Source organism: Bacillus rossius, chromosome 1 (genome assembly GCF_032445375.1).
Source record: "Bacillus rossius redtenbacheri isolate Brsri chromosome 1, Brsri_v3, whole genome shotgun sequence".
Classification (NCBI taxonomy): domain Eukaryota; kingdom Metazoa; phylum Arthropoda; class Insecta; order Phasmatodea; family Bacillidae; genus Bacillus; species Bacillus rossius.
The window spans coordinates 70431094-70451907 of NC_086330.1; the positions used below are offsets into that span (position 1 = coordinate 70431094).

The following is a 20814-nucleotide window of genomic DNA, read 5'->3' on the forward strand; positions in this document are numbered from 1 at the left end:
AGCCGCCCTAAGCCACTGATATCAGGACCTTGACCACGTGTGTCATCGTTGCACTTTTCGTTACGGTTGCCATATTGGAAATCCGTAAATATTATCTGATTTGAACGGAAAAATTTTCAAAATTATTAAAAAATGTAATAATAAAAAGAAATTACACCATTCTGAAATTTGTCTGACATATTGAAATTCCGTAATTATTATCCAATTTAATGGTAAAATAAATTAATATTCATAAAAACATTTACCTACTTAATAAAATTTATATAAAGATACACGTGGACAATCGATTAAAATGGCGACGGATCCTTCCTCCACAGAAGCCACCGGCAGACTGACATCCCACCACTAATGAAAGGCAGATATTAGGTAGGTCAGCCAGTATGACGTCATGGCGGCTATCTTGTTTTCGTCTGCTGGAGGTTGCTGCCGACATATTGTTTTCGTCTGCTAGATGTTGTCGCCACCATACTAGTTTCATTTTAACATGCTAGAGTGCAGTATTCATTTATTGCCAGAGCACGCACCATCTTAAAATTTGTTAGCAATCTTGAAAATCTGTAATTTTTAAGCTATAAATTCAGAAAAATTCCTAAATTCATCAAAAATTCAGCAATTTATTTACTGGCTGATTCGAAATCCTTGGTTAAATTCTTGACTGATGAAAAAAAAAAAGATAATTTAATTAAAATTACCGAACACATGTTAGGTTCGAGAAATAATAAAATAACAAAAAAATATAAATGTTTATTACATAATTAATACTCTACTGCAGGAACACTTGCTAAAATTATCAATATAATAAACATTTAGTTCTGAATTGGCTTGAACTGACTAATTCTCAGTTCCAATCGGTTTACTGAAGTCAGAAACCAGCCAGATCCTTTTCCTACATAGTCTTTTCTTACCGACAGAGTTTTTCGATATTGCGTTTAACAGACTGCTTCACATCGTCAGAAGTGTAAATTGTAGCAGCCCATGTCTTGAAAGTGCACTTCTTTTATTGGTCCTCGAACGGATACGGTTTACAATATACGCAGTCCAGCTACAAGTTATATTTTAAAGGTCTGTACATTGCTACTTCATGAGTAATCTGATTTATAATGTTCTGCTTCATATCGTCAAGAAAAGTACAAATACCTTTCGACTCACTAAACGTATTAATATAATAGTAGCCTTTCAACATACCACGAAATTCAGATTGCACCAAGTGGAATCCATGATCATTTATCTGTAATGCACCAAGCACATACTTTTGTTTAGTTTCATGTCCAGGCGTTATCGAAATCGGTTGCTGGACATCTGTTTGTGTGCTTGTACGCATAAGTGTCTCTAACCGAAACCGAGTTGAAATGTCTGCAGGTAGTTTCACAGTAAACACATGGACTTAATTTTTACAGTTTTCGCGTGTCGTCTCAAACTGTCAATACATGTGAACCAAACATGCACTTATCGTAGCGAAACTTCATACGAGAAGGATTCTTCTTATATTTACTTCTCTCATGTCTTCGTGCATCATGGAAAAATGCGAACGACTTATTGCATTAGCCGCAAGGATGTCTAGTCGAAGAAAACAAACCTTTCAGACACGAACCAGATGCTATGTTACTGCAGTTGTACCAATTCCCAGGTACCCTTATGCACATCGATGCATCGTTGTTCCAACGAAACCTTTACTTTCTGCCGTGCATCACGACCTCTGCATGTCTTCAAGTGCGTTTTCAAATTATCTTTTCTGGCAAACTGCTTATGTCATTTCTTACAGCCAATAATTTTGCGAGGAGGATTCTTAGCACATTCTCTCTTCTCGTGTTAACGAGCATTACTGTTATTCGAGAATATCGTGTCACAGTAACGGCATCGATGCTCGTTAGTTGTTGGCGAATCACCAATCCTTGAAGTCTCCTTCGCTGACGAAACGTCAGTCATCGATGTTTCCTCTGCAGGCAGCACTGCAGGAATTAAAGTCACATCTGCAGGTGGAACCATATCTGTTGAAGTCTCATCTAATGTTGACGGTGCCGATGATACACATGCCATCAAGTTCTACGTCGCCATTGGCGTCGCTGCCACCGGGATCTCCGATGCCGTAGACGTCGCTGCCACCGAGGTGCCCGATGCCATCGGCTATGCTATCGAAGTCTCCGTCGATGGTTAAACTTACATCGAGGCCGTCGTTAAGGATGGTGAAGATGCAATCGAGTTCTCAAGAATAGCCTGATACCGGACTTAAGTATCAGACGAGTCAAACTAGGTGATCCTTACACAGTCGTAGCCAGTAAAAACTGAAACTCCTGCCAATTAAAAAAAAGAAGGATACTATACGCAATGAAAACTCAATGCACAAACTGGACACGCAATTGACATGCAATGAGCACGCAACCACACACAGGACACGCGATGGACACGCAATACACACAAAGGACACGCAACGAACATGCAATACACACACAGGACACGCATTTAACGAATAGGACGTGCATGTGCATGAACATTCAAATCAGCGGGGATAGGTTCCCGCCACAGGAAACGATCTGGTCATAGGGTTACGATTTCGTCGCAGGGATAAGTTCTCGCCACAGGGATGTGATTGGTCGCATGTTGCGATGTGATACAATGTCTCCAACAGTCTTTGGCTTTAAAAGTCATCGGCTCCAGCTGTCTTAGGCGTAACTGCTCAAGCAATATTGATCGATAACCCTGGTAACTGAAATAACTGGCATTATCTGAAATAATTGTTGGCGCCTAAGGCGCCCTTTGAAAACTGATGAATACAACAAACACTTTAATTTAATAATAAAGGAGTGTTCCATTTATGTAGCTGTATTTCAAATGTTACTCTATTGTTACACTTCAATTTTATATTTTATACACATCTCTATGGAGAAGGATAATATTTGTGCTTCATGATACGCCTGTCTCCTAGGTATACATATCTCTTTGGCTTTACAGAGTCAGTGATAAGCGTAACTATATGCAGGATATTTCATATTTTTATTTCATATTAAAATCATACCAACCCAAAAGGAAAGACCATTCAAACATCCTATCACATAAATCATCTAAACACAGAATCACATAAGGAAAGATCATTAAAACACAGAGCGAAATAAGGGAAGAAAATGGGCATACATAAGGGAAGATCAGGAACATATAATCCTCGAAGAATAAAAAAAGAATCATCAAATATACATCCGATTCTTGATGATGCTTTGGACCAGTGATATTAACTGGTTAAAAATTAAAAAAAAATAAAGGAGTGTGTACTTTTGTACGCGCGTTAGAAGTTATACATATTTTTTGTTTAGAAATACTGAACTATTTTGAAATCAAAATCAAAATCGACAAGCAGTGTCCCGCCTGAGGCAGGGTCTACATGGATGGAATGGGGCTGACACTCACAGGAGCCGGCTGCCCTACCCGAGAAACAGTCCTGTCGTTCCGGCCAGCCTGGATAATGCGTGAGGTGAGATGAGATTGTTATGGCGCAGTGACGGAATGAATTTATGGGGGAAACGGGAGTACCCCGAGAAAATCCACAGGCCACGGTAAGGTCCAACACGTTTCCCAATTACGAAAATCCGGGTTTGACCCCGCAGGGAATCGAACTCCAGTCGCCTTGATGGGAGGCGAGTGTCCTGACCACTAAACCACCCAAAATTAAAATATAATACTCAGTATTCAATATAAATATGAACACGTGTATAAAATTAATAATTTAATTTAGTAAAATAATCTAGATAAAGTTTAATTAAGAAGGAAGATAAATTGATATTCTGAATGTTTATTCTTATTTACTGTGGATGATAAGTCAGTGAGTGACTGCTTCGCTACTTAAAACCACATCTGCTTCTCCTCGTGGGTACGCCACTGCCATTCCCCGTGGGTACGCCACTGTCCTATCTTCAGGTATGCCATGTTTTCAGGTACGCCCTACGTCCAGTCCCAACTATGTATATGACCTTTTTGTTGGCTCTGTCTTTAGTCATGTAATGTCTTTAGACACGTCATGTATTCAGACATGTCCTGTCTTCAGATACGTCATCCTAGTTTCGTGTATGCCATGTCTTCAGGTATCTATGACCCGTCTTTGTAACGTAATATCTTCAAGTACGTTGTCGCGGTGGGGAATCTACGACGGTAGCGATGATATTGTTGTCTGGTCCATACGATGCATGCAGCCAAAATGATAATTTGTCAATATCTAGTGGATGCTACATGTTAAACGGTAAAATAATCATTTCTTAATATCTTAAAGACGTTAAGTTCAAATTTTTTATTGATCTCTTTCATTTTAAGATTCGTAAAAACTTTTTTCACTAGATATTAGGTTGTATATAGATAATAGCAAATAAAACAACGCATATTCGTATAATGATCAACTGTGTGACGTCAAAAATAACTTTTATCAAATATCAGAACACGAATGTTGTGACAGGGCTACAATTACAAGAGTTATATTGTCATAAATCGACACGAATATCCCTTGAATAATGGAAATGATAAGGAAATTAAATAATCAATGCGATGATACTAACCCTTAATGAATAAGTTTTTTTAGTTCAACTTGCAGTTAACAGAAAATTAAATGGATGTGTTTGACTGAGGGTAACCGAGTACGTTTTCGTGCTTTATTAAAACGTTTTTGGCAATTGGAATACTTTCCAACATCAAAATTTATTTTGTGGTAATTTGTTAAAATATAACTCGTCAGATCACAGGGCCTAGAAAATAATATAAAAAAATTACATTTTAAAAATAAAATGCAAAAACATAAAACAAATTAATATACTTAGCGGGCATGGTCGCGATCCAGGAGCTTTTATATGAGAGTGCTCCCTTTAATTTCCTCCTCCAATGTTACTGGCTGCTTCATGACAAAGTATTTTTCTTGAAATAGTTTTTAAACCTCTGTACCTACATCAGAGAAAAGTTAGAAATGTAACTTTGGCATAAAACCATGCATAGCCTATCTATACTAATAATAAAACAGTTTGAGGCAAGAGTCTGTACATTGTATGAAATGATGAAAGAACTATTGCAAATGGCTAATATACATTATTAAGAACTCAAAAATATAGTTTTTTTTTTAATTTTTGTGTGTTCGTCTGTTCGTCTGTTCGTCTGTCCGTCTGTTTGTCTGTTTGTCTGTCTGTTTTTTGTCTGTTTGTTTGTTTGTTCGAGCATTTATCGAAAAATACTGGACTGATTTTAATGAATTTTTTTAATAGAAAGGTCTTTGGGTAACATAAAAACTAGGATATATATGGTTACATAAATACACTCCTAAGGGGTTGAAAAAATGGGAGAATATGATTTAAAGTTATTAATTATATCTCTAATACTAATAAAGCATAATAAAATATATTGGGTATAAATAATTAACATAGATAAACTACCAACCAACATTTTTTTACTTTGCGAAATTTAATCCCTAAGGGGTAAATAAGGGGTTAGTATTTTTTGAGATTTATAATTATTTTTCCGAATTTAATTAAACGTTATTAATTGTTTTGGGTACCAATGATGAACAGTCGAAAACTACTAACCAAAATTTTTATCATCTGCGAAATTCAACATCTAAGGGGTGTACAGGGGTAAGTAAGTTTTTAAGTTTCATAATTATATCTCAGAATTTAACTAAGCGTAATTAATGATTTTGTTTATCAGTAATAAGCAAAAATAATTAAATAGTTAGGTGTGTTTTTAAAACAAAAAACCAACACTTCCAATTAAATTAGAACTAGAAGTAATAAATAACAATCAAAATTTTTTATAATCTACGAAATTCAACTTCTAAGGGGTGTAAAAGTGTTAAGTTTTTGAGATTAATAATTATGACTCCTAATTGAATCAAGATTAATACATAATATTAATTACCAACAATAAACTTACAAAAACTACTAACCAAAATTTTAAAATTTTGTGAAATGCAAGCCATAAGGGCTGAAAAAGGGTAGGTATGTTTGTAAGATTAATAATTATATTAATTCTGAAAAGTAAATTAATTTGTTTACCAATAATAAATAAACAAAAACTACTAACCACAATGTTAATATTTTAGAAATTCAAACCCTAAGGGGTAAAAAAAGGTAAAAATGTTTTTAAGATAATTACCTATATCTCCTAAACTAATCAAGCATAAATAAAAATAATAAACACACAAATACTACACACCACAATTTTACCATTTTGCGAAATTCCAGCCCTAAGTGGTGAAAAGGAGGATTATATGTTGAGTATTCTGAATGGCTCGGAAACACTCCGAATCGAAATAGAATCAATTTTTGAAATTTTCAAAATTTATGGTTTCCAACACCCCCTCTCCCCACACAATTGAAGGGCCAGTCGACTTTGGGCAAATTTCCCACCTTGCCCCGGACTCATTGATGTACAAAAAGCATGGCTATTGCCCATAGGAAAAAGTAGGTTTTTTTTTTGACCTCCTCCCTCCTTTTTCAATTTTTGGGTCATAGCCTTAAAATCATTGTATTGTCATTGGGGTTACATAAATATATCTACTTACTAAGTTTCAAATCAATACGAAAATTAGAAGTAGGTTATAATCAATTTTTTCTTCAAAATTTTGGCATTTTGAACCCCCCTCCCCCAATTCAGGGAGGCAGTCAACTTCGGGCGAATTTCCCACCATGCCCCGGACTCATGGATGTACACAAAGCATGGTTATAGTCCAAAGAAAAAAAAGTGTTTTTATTTGCTCCTATGCCCCCCTCTACCACCATTTTCACTTTTAGGGTCATAGTCATAAAATTATTGTATTGTCATCGGAGGCACATATACTTGCAAAGTTTCAAAAAAATGCGACAATTGGAAGTAGGTTAAAATCGAATTACAAGATTTGATTACATATTTAGCTAATAAAAGTGTTTTAAAAACAAACATCTTCCCTAATAAATCCGATAGTTTCGCAAATTGAAACGGTAATATACATGTAAATATATCCCGACCGAATGACTCACTGTGTAGCTAACCTTACTATACAGAACAAAGTGAGCATACTGAAGGCACAAGACAATCATCTTAATAAAGCTCCTGTGCGTGTGTATGAATGGGTATAATTTAACTTATTTGTCAAATTTAATTGGCATATTTCTGGTTCTCTAGTTATTACTGAAACTGTACACTTAAAATCTTCATAAGATAATGGCTACTTTATGGCTAAACATTTATTGCAACAACAAAGGCCTCATCGTTTTCGATGCTTCAAGAGTTATTTTTTAAATTTACACTAAAGTGCAAAAGCTTACTTATTGCAACATTTTTTAGCGTTACAATCAATGCAGTATTTGTGCATTTCTGCATAGCCATCCAGCATATACACGTAAAAGGTAGGTGGTGTTTTATAATGTATTTTATGTAACTTACAAGAAATTTACATTTAGTATTTTTCATGTTTCTTTCCCCTCTGCATAAAAATTAATCAAGGTTTTATACTGTTTCGGTACACAGCTTGTCTGAAAGAAACCGTCAAATACGCACACATACGTATATCTGAATAACCTTGTTTCTCATGTGGTATTTTATACATGCAAAATTGTTGAGACATAATGATTGAAACGTAATTTTAAGATTAACTTGCTTGTAAGATACAGTAAATAATACAAAAGAAGCTGAGAATAAATACATTAACACACCCCTGCATGCGGCTTTTATTTTAAATAAGAATAAATAATAAGTGGCATGAAAAAGTTAAAATTTCATTTATAAAGCAAGTTATACCTTTGAATATATATTCAAAGGTTATACTAAGATAAATTTTTTTCCTATAGGTACATTAAATAAATTACATGAAAAAAAACTGTATGGAAATGACAATTATCACAAATAAATGCAACGAATTTTACGGATAATCGTGGAACGTCGCTTCTGGTTTTTTTTTTTTTTTTGCTTTATATTAGTTTCACCTGTATGTTTGTTTGTCTGTCCGTCTGTAACTCTTTTGACTAAGAGTGAGTGCCTCATAAATGTAAAATGTCCCACCAATTACATTACGTTCGTTAGCCGAGTGGTCTAAGGCGCGCGACTTCTGTGACGTCAGCTTTCGGATTCAGCGATCGTGGGTTCTACTACCGGCCTTTTTTTTCCCCCGGTAAATTCTAAGATTATATCCATACATCTAACTGTAAATGATTCGGAGAGACTTTACCATTTCTTTGTGACGTTGCAACTCCAAATAGTTATCTCAGATGGTAATAGGTAGTGTCGGTAACTCATTTTCCTATGATAATTATACATAAATATAGTTTAAAAAACTAAAAAAACATGCTTTTAAAGAATATCAAACTAAAAAGTTAAAAATAAATATGGTTTAAAAAACTAAAGAAACATGCTTTTAAAGATTATCAAACTAAAAAGTAAAAAATAATTTTAAAATTTAATTTATGACAATAGTATATAAGCAATACTAGTATAAATGAGAAAAAAGCATGGGGCGCTTAATATACAAAAAAATAAAAATATGGCACAAAGTGCCTCAAGCTTTTTTCTCATTTATACTAGTATTGCTTATATACTATTGTCATAAATTAAATTTCTAAAATTATTTTTAACTTTTTAGTTTGATAATCTTTAAAAGCATGTTTCTTTAGTTTTTTAAACTATATTTATTAAATTTATTTATTATTCTGTGACCGTGGTCTGTGTTAGCGCTACAGCTGAAACTGACTAGAGAAATATTTTACTGCAACTCAGCTTAAATAATATAGATGTCTGCATTTAATAATTATATAAATATTAACGGACACCAGTTTTATCGAAACGTTATATTTCAAACCACATTACATTACATTCAGTGTAATAATCAAAAATTAATCGATTAAAATAAAGCATGTTTAATATAGGTAACTTAAAATCAAGTCGAAAACGAGTGCTCGTACTAACTGTTTTTTTTAACATCCTCGCTCTCCAAACGGCTTTGCCTTTTTTTCTTTTTCGACTTGCGTGGAGCAGATAAAGTTTATTTTCTTCTACTAGGTTTCTCGTGTCATGGCATTTTCGCCATGGTTTCAGGAACAGAACGCACGCCGTTACTCAACCATCAATACTTGAGAACTGGCAGTAAGCCACAACTTCAAGCAAACAATTCTGTATACCATGTCACTTTTTACATGCTTTATATTAGCTTCACCTGTATGTTTGTCTGTCCGTCTGTAACTCTTTCGACTAAGAGTGAGTGGCTCATCACTGTAAAATGTCCCACCAACTTTATCACGTTCGTTAGCCGAGCGGTTAGTCCGCCCCGTGCTCGCGTGGTGCGCGGACGTGTGCGACGCGACGTGTCTCGTGCGCTGTTACTCTCCTGGTTTAGTGCAAGAGCGAGTTAAGTGTCGTGCGGCTTACACGTTACGTATTCTAAAGGCTTCTTACTGACTTTCGCAGGACCATCATGGCGACTTGCCAACCGACCCCACGAGTGAATACCCTTCGCGTGAAGTGTCAAACCAAACCGCTCGCGTTGGACTTACTCCGATGGCTCGACGAGACCCTTGGGCTGCAGGATGACGAAGTGATTGCTGTACAGGTCGACGGACGCCAACGGTGCATCTTTGTGAAGTTGAAATCGTTACTACACTGCGAGAGGATCATCCGAGAGACCGGCGGAACGTCTCAGATACACGCAGCGAGCGGTGAGTCACTACAAGTAGACATAGAACTGGCGCTAGACAACCTGAAAACCGTCCGGGTCGTAAACATTCCCGTGGAAGTACCAAATGAACAGATTGTTTACTCGCTCACTCCGTACGGAAAGATACACACGTGCGTGGACGAAATGTGGGGGGTGTATCGCAAGTTCAAAGCCAAGACAGGGGTACGAATAGTGAAAATGGAACTCAATCAAAATATTCCCTCACAGCTGGTAGTCGATGGGCATCACGGGTTCGTAGTGTATGACGGACAACTCCAGACCTGCAGTCACTGCTCGCAGGCAGGACACCACCGCGCGGCCTGCCCCACTCTTCCGCGCGAGCGGTCGGGCGCGCCGCGCACGTGGGCGCAGACACTGCAGAGTGACGCGCAGAGCAGTCGCTCGACAGAACCGCACGAAGTGCGGGACCGGCCCACCACCTCTGGGGCGAGCTTACATCCGCCGGCACAAACTCTGACGTCAGAAGACAGGGAGGAGAGGCCTTATGAGGCGGTCCCACTCAAAACTCTGCTGTCCACCATTACCGCATCACCTCTTGCTCCGACTCAACAGGACATGCCCGCCCCGGATATACGACTCGATACGCCCATTGACATGGAGGATGACGGAATGTCCGAATGCTCACAGGAGGCGCACTCCACCAACCCCCGCTCAGGCAAAAAGTCCGGTGGGCGTGAACGGCCCCCGAGCGGGCGCAAGGACAAAAAGGCCCGTCATGCGAGTCGCAGTCCAAGTCGCGACACCGCCCTACCGGACAGCCCGCGTTCACAACGTGAATATTCACTCCGCATTGCCCAGCATGCGATCGAGCAAATCAAGGGGGGCGCGATCAGCATAACGGAACAGAGTGGGGGAGGGAATGACGTAGCTAGTAGCAAAGACGTAGCGGATGACTAGAGTTTTAACAATTGCCACTGTCAACATTTGTGCAATTGAAGCTCCTTTCAAATTTCATGCTTTACACAGCATTGTACGTGTGCACGCTATCGACGTACTATTTTTACCAGAGTGTGCGCTAGAGCGGCTACCATATTTTGACCAATATAATGTGTACCCCAACATCGGCCCTCAAGGGAGAGGAACCATTGTTGTCACAAAGAACCATCTTGAACTCACGCACATCAGAGTGCACGCATCTGGGAGAATAATCTCTGGCACACTCATAGCGCTCAATCCCTCCAGCGCTACTGGCAGGAGCATTATCGGACAATGTGTGAATGTCTATGCCCCCTCTGGCTCTCAGCGTCGAACAGAACGCCAGGAATTTTTTCGCCAGGAAATCCTTCCATTTATAAGGAATGATGGCACGGGTCTTATTCTAGGTGGAGATTTCAATTGTATAATTACACCCAGTGATCACGTTGGTGGACACTACCCCATTAACACGGCACTGCATGAGCTCGTTACTGCCATTGATGTGGAGGACATGGTCGACATTCTTCAAGTACCCACACCACATTACACCTTTCATGCCTATTCATCTAGTTCGCGCCTAGACAGGTTTTATATGTCCCGCACGCATCGACACAACGCGCGATCATATGATGTGGTGCCAGTGGCTGTCACAGATCATTACATGGTCGTTTGTACTGTGGCTGCTCCGGAGGTTTCACCCACACCTGGGCGTAACTACTGGAGACTACAAACACGCTTGTTGGGTCAAACTGAAGTGGACAATGATTTTCATCGGCGCTGGTCTCATTGGTTGCGATGTAAACCGAGCTACGCGGACACAGCGGATTGGTGGGATGGCTGCGTCAAACCAGGTCTGGCCAAATTATTTAAGCACCATGGCGGGCGTTGTAGACGGGAGCAGGACTCCCTTCTCTATTTGCACGAGAGGGCCCTGCGGGAATTAAGTACGCATCCAACCGCAGTTACCAATCCGAGGGATCAAGCCCGTCGCCTTAAGGAACGGATCATCGCCATACACCGAGCGAACATGGAAAGTCGCATTGTATTCAATAACACCAAGAGTGCGCTACAGCAAGAAAGGCTTAGCATTCACTCCCTCATGCGAGATCGGAAGAGGCGTACACGAAGGCACATCAGCTCGGTTGTGGACGCGAATGGCACGGTCGTAAGGGATTCCACAACCATCCTCGCAGCATTTACAAGTAGTTACAAGGAACTCTATGCGGACCACGACATTGACTATGATGAAGGGACGTCATTCCTCGATGTGTATGACAGCAGCCTTGACGACATAGCACAGCACCATCTGGAGGCCGACCCAACTGACGAAGAGATCACACACATCGTTCGGAGGGCCCCAAAAACCAAATCCCCTGGTGTGGACGGTATCCCCTACGAATTCTACCAGCACTATTGGCCAACGATTCGAGAGGAATTTTGCGAAATGGCGCGCACGGTCATTCTACGAGGGCGTCTGTGCAGCACGCAAACAGAGGGAATCATTGTGCTCATACCCAAGGTACCACAGCCACGTGAAGTAGCCCACTATAGGCCTATCACGCTTCTGTGTGCTGACTACAAAATCATCGCACGGGTGTATGCCAATCGTATTAAATCAGCGCTGTCTGATATCATCGGGCCGGACCAACATTGTATTGTGCAGGGGACGTCCATCACACATGGCACTTCTGCGCTCCGCGATGTGCAGCTCCTGGCGCGCACAACGCCGGGCGCTGTCGCCCTCCTGAACATTGATCTTGAGAAGGCCTTTGACCGGGTGCAATGGAGCTTCCTCGACAGGGTGCTCGAGCACCTTTGCTTCCCTCCGACAGTTCGAGCTGTCCTACGCACGTTCCGTGAGAACCTAACCTCGAAGATGTCCATCAATGGTTGTTTTGGTGACAAATTTCCGATTCGCTCCTCTGTCCGACAAGGGTGCCCGCTCTCGATGGTACTTTTCGTCCTTTATATTGAGCCCCTTATAAGGAAATTTAACTCTACTCTCTCAGGACTGAGTATTCAAGGGAATCCTTTAACGTGCATTGGGTATGCAGATGATGTTACGGTCATTGTGCGTAGTGACCATGAACTCACGGCCGCTCATGCTATTCTTGAGGCCTTCCACAAGGCAACGCATGCAAAATGCAACTTCGCGAAAACCAAAGTGTTGAATCTGAAAGCAGCGCCAGATGTGATTGTGCCACAGCATTCATTCGTGTCTACGGATGCGATCAGGACACTTGGAATACTTTTCACGGGTGACATCGGTCATACCATTCAAGAGAACTGGGACGGAGTGGTGCGGAAAGTTCGTGGTAGCCTGCTTGAGTCACACCTTAGAAACCTCAACATCATCCAACATGTATATATCGTTAACATGTACTCCCTTTCACAACTCTGGTACATGGCACAGGTGTTCCCCATGCCAGCTGCGATTGCAGCTCAAATCAGGCAATACATTGGATGGTTTATCTGGAAAAGATTCCTCTTCAAGGTCAGCCGCGATCAGCTGACGATGCCTGTCAGTAAAGGTGGTCTCGGACTCATTGAGCATGAGCAAAAAGCACGAGCCTTGTTCCAGAAATGCGTCATACAACGTGTCTTACAGGGTGGTCGCTCCTCGGCTTTGTACACAGCCGCATGGGGCGCCAGGGAGCGCCTACCCCGACACTACAAGTCCGCCGCCGATCACCTTCGCACGACGATTTCCGAACTTCCCGAAGGTACGCATGTCTCCACACGACAACTGTATGGTTTTCAGCGACGAGCAACACCCTCTGTGCCGAATATTCAGAATAAGATCCTTTCTTTGCGTTGGCTGAACATATGGAAAAACGTTTCTGATCCTGAATTACCTACTCATCTCCGTGCCGAAGCTTTCACATTTGTCAACGACCTGACACCCACCCTTTATCGCAAGAAACGCATTGCGTTATCCCAGGATGACCACTGCGAACTCTGTGGCTACCGTGACACCGCCCTCCATCGCATATGTGCTTGCTCATTCTCGCGCCCCTTGTGGGAGTGGTGTAAAACCAAACTTTCCAGACTGCTCTGCCTACCTCCACGGGACGTGTGCGCGGACCGCATGTGCTACCTCGACATCACGGCCTTCCCTACCGTGAAGAGGCGGGCGGCTGTGTGGCTGATGGCGAATTTGATAGCTTTTGTGCTCAAAACTCAAGTGCCATACTTCTTGCGGGACTTCATATCCCAGCTACGACGTGACAGATGGTCTATGGTAAAAAACAATACGTTAAGAAGGAGGTTTGGACATTACCTTTTCATGTTTTGAAATTTGTACAGATGGTGTGGGACTGTGTTAATCCGCAGGGGCGAGGTATCAGTATCGTGTAACCCATTTGTGCTGACTGTAATCTGATGTGAGCTGTAATGTTATGTACATGCACATGATATCACAATAAACTAATAAACTAAAAAATAAAAAAATAAATAAAAACGGTCTAAGGCGCGCGAAAAATGTTTTTTTTTTTTTTCCGGTAAATTCTAAAATTATATACATACATCTAACTGTAAATGATTCGGAGAGACTTTACCATTTCTTTGTGACGTTTCAATTCCAAATAGTTATCTCAGATGGTAATAGGTAGTGTCGGTAACTCATTTCCCTATGATAATTATACATAAATATAGTTTAAAAAACTAAAAAAAACATGCTTTTAAAGAATATCAAACTAAAAAGTTAAAAATAAATATAGTTTAAAAAACTAAAGAAACATGCTTTTAAAGATTATCAAACTAAAAAGTTAAAAATAATTTTAAAATTTAATTTATGACAATAGTATATAAGCAGTACTAGTATAAACGAGAAAAAAGCATGGGGCGCTTAATATACAAAAAATATGGCACAAAGCGCCTCAAGCTTTTTTCTCGTTTATACTAGTATTGCTTATATACTATTGTCATAAATTAAATTTTAAAATTATTTTTAACTTTTTAGTTTGATAATCTTTAAAAGCATGTTTCTTTAGTTTTTTAAACTATATATTTTTTGTGTGTTTGCAGACTCCCGTTACAGAAAAAAACAATTGGTTGTCTGTAAAGTCGGTTTACGGACAATAGTTTAACGTGACAACGTCATAACAAAACATTGATGAAATGATTGATCCAGAAGAAAAGGAAATATCATATTCGGCCTGAGACTGAGCCGTAATAGGTTTTAGCAACCAAACCATTTAGGCATTAAAAATATTATATTCTTTGAGGAAGATTTTTTTTTTAAAAATTTTTCTATCTTTTGTATGATAAAATCTACCTCTGCATACTTTTATGAATAAAATTGAATCATTTTTATTGAATTATCTCTATTTTGTATGGATACAAAGGAGTGAAATGAAATGTACAATTTAATTAGTAAATTTACTTTTATTTGCATTCATTATTCAAATATATTTATTACTTTTGAAATGTTACGTGCGCCGTATTTATTTTTACAAGTACAAAAAAAACTTCGAACCTGCCGGGATTCGTACCGAGTACCGACATCCTTACAATTAGAAGATATCGCCGCTGATCGCTCACCCACGAGGCCAAATTCGGTAAATCATAGTTTCGGATCTTATATATACATTTATAAAAATTTTGTTCACGGTAGGGGAATAATATTATTTCGTTTTTATAACTCGATTTTATAACAAATACGCTTCCCAAATACACCAAACTTATTTATAATGTGTTACAATATTTTTTAAAACATTTTGCAAAAGATCCCGGTTGTAATTTGAATTATTATGTGTAACTGTAAAACACCATTGTTGGTTCAAAACGTATTTGAATATTCAACATTACTTTTAATTAACTGTACCGATTGTGCTGAAAATCGGTGGACAATCGTTAAATTACATAATATTAATAATTCAAACGACGAAAATATGATTGAAAAGTCAAATCGATGGTCGTTCCAATCGAGTGGAAGAGAGATGCCACGCATGCGTGGGCCCTACAATGAGCATGAAGAGAGATGCCACGCATGCGTACAATGCGCGAATAGGACACATCCGTAGTGGGACATCCGTAGTGGGACACTTTTTCGATATTATACCCCTACCGTGAACAAAGTTTTTATTAATATATATATATATATATAACATTTGAAACTACATTATCTAAGTATAGCCTCGTAGGCGTGTGGTTAACTCTTAAACTAAAGGTTGTCGTTCGAAACCCGTCAGTTGCGAAATTTTTTTTGTACTTGTAAATTAAATATGGCACACGCAACATTTCAAAAGTAATAAATATAATTGAATTAATGAATGAAAATAGAAGTAAATTTATTAATTCAATTGCACATTTCATTTCACACCTTTGTATCCATACAAAATAGTGATAATTCAATAAAAATGATTCAATTTTATTCATAAAAGTATACAGAGGTAGATTTTATCATGCAAAAGATTGAAAAATTAAAAAAAAATTTCTTCCTCAAAGAATATAATATTTTTAATGCCTAAATGGTTTGGTTGCAAAAACCTATTACGGCTCAGTCTCAGGCCGAATATGATATTACCTTTTCTTCTGGATCAATCATTTCATCAATGTTTTGTTATGACGTTGTCACGTTAAACTATCGTCCGTAAACCGAATTTACAGACAACCAATTTTTTTTTCCTTGCAGCACTGATACTTCTGATCAGACAAGTCAACTCAAGCATTGTGTTTATATCCGTGGAATACACGCCGATGTAATACAATAGTCGTAAGTAATAAAGTTTGTGATTAGTTGCATGAAGTAAATGCAACATTAATTCAAATATAACAACTAGCGTATAAATTATATAATTAAAACTTGTTCTACGTCCTCAGATATCATATTATGCTAATGTATGTATATAATGTAGGCATGTGTGTATTCATTAGCGTAAACTTATATTGCCGAAATAAAGAGCGATGCGACGCACATATGGTCCCGGTCCTACATTTTACTGTACACTATAATTCTACACTCTTCGCAATGCTGCAAAATATTTACAGCAATATAAGTTATCGTATATTAATATATATAATATACAGACAACTGTAGCAATGAAACATATACGTTTAACGTTTAATTCCGTATGGGTATACTTTTTTCCTCCTTTTTTTTTTTTTTAAATATGAACGCATCTGAGCGTATAAATAATTACCTATGTAGTTTTCTGGCTGATTTACCAACAATCATTGCTTTGCGCAGTTAAGGTGAAATCATTCAAACATTGCAAAATAGTTTTCTCACTAACCCTACAATAAGAGATATGTATTATGTTGTCAGATAACACTCAGGCCCAATGTATTAACGGATTGTAAGCAATTTTTTTATTTGTATGTACGCTTACTCGCCGAGATTGCGTGCGTAATCACACTTAATCTGCTAAATATAATAAATATTTCATTTCGAAATAAGTAGTATACGAATTCGATAGAGGTATTTTAATGAATACTACTTACTATGTTTAAGTATGGAAAAAAATCCTACTTTACCGGTCCTTAGTTAAAAGCTATGACTATATAATTTGTTTTCAGATATTTAACATTTTGTTTACCATATAAAATTAATGATACATGTTTTAAATCATATTTAAGTCCGCGACATGTAGATAAAGCAGTTAACGAATTTTTGCTGAAGTTGTAATAACTTTGGCAATTCATTATAACTTGTTTATAATCAGTGGCACACAAATTGCACACAAAGTCTATAGTAAATAACATAATTTTATTTGCATCGTCAGTAACATGGTAATATACGCTGAGGTGATATGGTATACCAGTTCGCAAAATCTGTTTTAGGGTCTAGGATTCAAACTGAGTATGTGTCAAGAACGAAGGGGGGAAAATATACCCGAGTTGGGGGCGCGGAAAAGTACCATACTGGAAAAGTACCATATTGATATGGTACTTTTCCGTATGGCACAATTCCGCCTCTCTTCTTCGAAAAAGGCGGAAAAGTTCCATACTGGAAAAGTACCATACTTCAAAAAGGACGAGGCGGAATTGTGCCATTTTTTTTTACACACTCCATGGAATGACTACAACGCCTCTGTTCTCAGAATAGTGTGGATAATTCGCCTGTAGACAGCGCTGTCAACTCCAACAGTGTCTTCGGTTAACTAAAATGACGCCAGCTAGCAGCACGTGTCCTTTTTAAAGTATGGCACTTTTCCGGTATGGTACTTTTCCGTCTGTTTCGAAGAGGCGAGGCGGAATTGTGCCATACGGAAAACTACCATATTTTACTACAAGATTCAAAAACATTTGTGGCAGCTATAAATTATATATTTAAGTATGGTACTTTTCCAGTATGGTACTTTTCCGTCTGTTTCGAAGAGGCGAGGCGGAATTGTGCCATACGGAAAACTACCATATTTTACTACAAGATTCAAAAACATTTGTGGCAGCTATAAATTAAATATTTAAGTATGGTTCTTTTCCAGTATGGTACTTTTCCGTCTGTTTCGAAGAGGCGAGGCGGAATTGTGCCATACGGAAAACTACCATATTTTACTACCAGATTCAATAACATTCGGGCCAGCGATAGATTAGCTATGATTTTTCATTTTTTTTATTTTAAGGTTTAAAAATATATGTACAAATATTTACTAGGCATAATCTATAATACAACATCACTACTGAATTCATACTAAAATTTAAATTTAATATATATTGCTTAAACTAAGAGAAAATGAATGAAATATCTACACCAGAATTTTTTATTTTTATTATACCTCTTCGGATATTATCTTATGACAATGAAAAATTCACTGAGGTGCAATTCATGTAAATAATTATCCACTTGTGTCAGATATTTTTATTTTATATTATTGTACTGAAAATTTGTGTAAAACATCATGTTAGCTTTTATACTATATGTATCCATGGACTAGAAATTCTGTGATTATTCATAACCAGTATGTTTCAATCTTTAAAATTTGAGTAACTTCTATGATTGACTAACGTATTGAAAAATTTAGCTAGGAATATTGAATTAGCATGTTAAACAAAAAAAGACTGACAGCAAAACACGTATTTTTTGACTTGGTCTGCAAAATCACTTAATATTTCAATATTATGTCAGATTTGTCTCGTAGAAATATATGTAAAGCTTCTAAAAATGTGCATATCATCCCTGAAGACGTATTCTACCATAATTTATAATATTTGAGAAATAATGCAACTGTATGTCCAGCAAGCTTCAGTTATGCTTTGCAGCATCCTCTTGCAATTGCACTGGTGAACGATACTATTAAAATTATTATTAGTGTTATTAGGTTGGTTGACTTTTTGTTCACATACATTAAAACTGAACATGAGAAATAAATCAAACATTCATAACTCTTCTGTGGTAGTCAACTTAAAGTACAGTGGCATACTCTAGAAATTTAGAGATCTTGTGTGATACCAATCCAAACGTGTTAAAAGAAATGTAACTGTTAAAGAAAGATATTCATGTCAAACTTACAGTGCTCAAACGACATAGATTTAAGTATATTCCTACTGTTTTTAACAAAGAACATTTTTTCTACGAGGTGTACATTAACATTAAATGAGAACTTTGATACGTACGTGGTATGCTGTCTTGATTGAACAACTTTACTTTTAAAAAAAAATATTAAGTCACATTAAGTTGTAACACCAGTTTATGATAATTATAAGGCAAAATTATACTTTTAGTTTAACATAATTTGTTTAAGTTCTTATGAATATTTTTACATCTAACTTAAAAAGAGGAAATATTCTGTATATATATTATCGGTTAAATAAAATAAAATAAATAGTATTAAAACAATGAAGGCCGGGCTTCAGCCAAACTCATTGTGGTGGTGGGATAGTAATTTAAATGTAATACATTTACTCATGCGATTTACATAATTTTTGTGATAAAATTGTGAAACAAAAACTATATTATAGATTTTGAAGACCTTAATGGGGCTATGGTTTCAAACGTTTAAATATTTCCTTAAAGATGGTTATATGATGAGATATAATTTTCAAAGTACATATCATAAATTTCAGGCTATTCATTTAATCACTTTAAGGGCCCAACTGCACTTTTCACTGAGTTGAATTCTTTAAAAAAGTCTGTGAGTATGATACTCTATCTGAAAACAAAGCAACCGCATCAGTGGTTACAACAAGGGGGAGGGCAGTACCCAGGGTCAGTTGCCCCCTCTGCGAGTTTGACTGGAAAATAGTTTCACATATAATTTTAAGAAAAATTAACATAACATATTAACAACTTTAGTGCTAATTAATGAATATGTGAAGAATACTAATAAACAGACATATTTCCTTAAAAATTGTCTGAATAATTTTTAATTTCTATATTTAGAGTATAAAATTATGAAACAACTGACTTTCCCCCCCCCCCCCCCCCCCTCCAGGGAAAAAATCCTGTGGGAGCCCCTGGACAGCATCACTTTTTGTAATGGAAACATTGAGGAAGCGAGCTACCAGCACATGATGTTAGTGGGGGGAAGCAGGGGAGAGAGGATGACGTGCGGGTTGGCGGAGATAGGCTGCTGTTGCCAGCCCCTTCCAGGAAGGTCACTCACACACTCTCCCCGCCAACGCCACAGTGTGCTTGGGAGACGGGAATGAGCTTGTGCCAACCTCTCAGGCTAGGTGCGAGGCAGACAGTTCTTCATTTACAGTCTTCAGTTCGTTAAAGGATAGCATACTGGTCTGGTTTCTCTTGTTATTTTATGATTCTGTATTATGTATAATATTAATTGAGCAATGAACACTGTTATTTTAATTTTTTATATGAAATTACCAAAAATTACATTTTAAAACCAACGTGTTTTATTTAGGTGTAATGTTCATTTAGCCACTTAAGAAGTTTTAACTCTGTAAAAATTATTTGTTAGTGATGGAAACTAACTAATTCAGTAATACCCAGTTACTAGTTTTTCTACAAATATTTGTGTTAAATTTATGTACATTTTTGACAAAATCAATTTTATGTGCATAGCCATATCTTCAGACACTTCACAAAAGATTTACTCATATCGCTGTATCTTATAAGACACTTTTTAGACACGTGTCTTCGGAATCCATATATTTTTAGCCAATATTTTATTACTAAGAAATTATGATAATCTGAAAGAATCATTACTTATTTTTCATATATTAGAAAGAAAGATTACTAAAGAAAATTATGGGTAATATATCCCTATACAGTTTTTAAAATTAAGTAAATATATTTTTGTTTTACAAACACATACCCGTAGTCTCAGAAAAGT

The 20814-nt window shown here is 37.5% G+C and overlaps 1 protein-coding gene across 2 annotated transcripts in view; it reads right to left on the reverse strand.

Annotated features, from left to right (window-relative positions):
* LOC134537404 (uncharacterized) overlaps positions 1-20814 on the reverse strand; it is a 103166-nt gene that overhangs the window by 52388 nt on the left and 29964 nt on the right. The gene's annotated exons all lie outside the window — the stretch shown is intronic.